This window comes from Octopus bimaculoides, chromosome 10 (genome assembly GCF_001194135.2).
Source record: "Octopus bimaculoides isolate UCB-OBI-ISO-001 chromosome 10, ASM119413v2, whole genome shotgun sequence".
Taxonomy (NCBI): domain Eukaryota; kingdom Metazoa; phylum Mollusca; class Cephalopoda; order Octopoda; family Octopodidae; genus Octopus; species Octopus bimaculoides.
The window spans coordinates 15,079,524-15,080,425 of record NC_068990.1 but is presented as its reverse complement, the minus strand read 5'-3'; the positions used below and the strand labels follow the sequence as shown (position 1 = coordinate 15,080,425).

The following is a 902-nucleotide window of genomic DNA, read 5'->3' as shown; positions in this document are numbered from 1 at the left end:
GGTACATAAAAGACACCATTTCGAGCATGGCCGTTTTCGTGCGGGTGACACGTAAAAGCACCCACTACACTCTCTGAGTGGTTGGCGTTAGGAAGGGCATCTAGCTGTAGAAACTCTGCCAAATTAGATTGGTGTTGCCATCCGGTTTCACCAGTCCTCAGTCAAATCGTCCAACCCATGCTAGCATGGAAAGTGGACGTTAAACGATGATGATGATGATGATGATGATGATATATATGAGTGTATCTAATTTATACATGGAGAGAAGACCACTATGAGGTCTTCTTACATGCTAAAAATGGCAATCAAATTCCCAAGCCACGAAAGAACATTCTTATTTGATCGTTTCTCCATGTATAAATTTTATACACTCATATATATTGTAAAAATATTTATATCTACTGACATATTTTTAAAGTCATTTTCACTTTGAAATATTTTTTAGAAACGCCAAAATAAAATTTTTTAATGGTATTCACTTGAAATTAATTTAAAAAAAACATTAAAGTATTGTCTGTTTAAAGAAAGCTAAAATATAAATACCTACTGTACAAATAACTTACATTTTTGAAATCACATTCACTTAAAAATATTTCTAAATGATTAAAATATTGTATTTAACAAAATCAAAAATAGAAACGTTTACTGTAAGAAACAAATCGTATTTTTTTATTGTCAAGTCACTGTGTCTAATCGAAAGGTAAGAGTTTCTTCTCTTTCAGAATTAAGTTACTTTCAGAATATCTTCCCATTATGCACCGTTTTGGGTATTTATAACCTGAAAACCCCTAATATCTCAAAAACCATTTGTCTGAGTTAAGTAAAACTTGTTTTATTCCGACCGTATTAATATTTCAAGGGTAACTTAATTTATAGTATTTTCCTATTATGCACCAGTTTTG

The 902-nt window shown here is 31.3% G+C and overlaps 1 protein-coding gene across 1 annotated transcript in view; it reads right to left on the bottom strand.

The window, feature by feature from the left end:
• The window catches only part of LOC106875008 (uncharacterized), a 196,187-nt gene that overhangs the window by 10,948 nt on the left and 184,337 nt on the right, over positions 1-902 (bottom strand). The gene's annotated exons all lie outside the window — the stretch shown is intronic.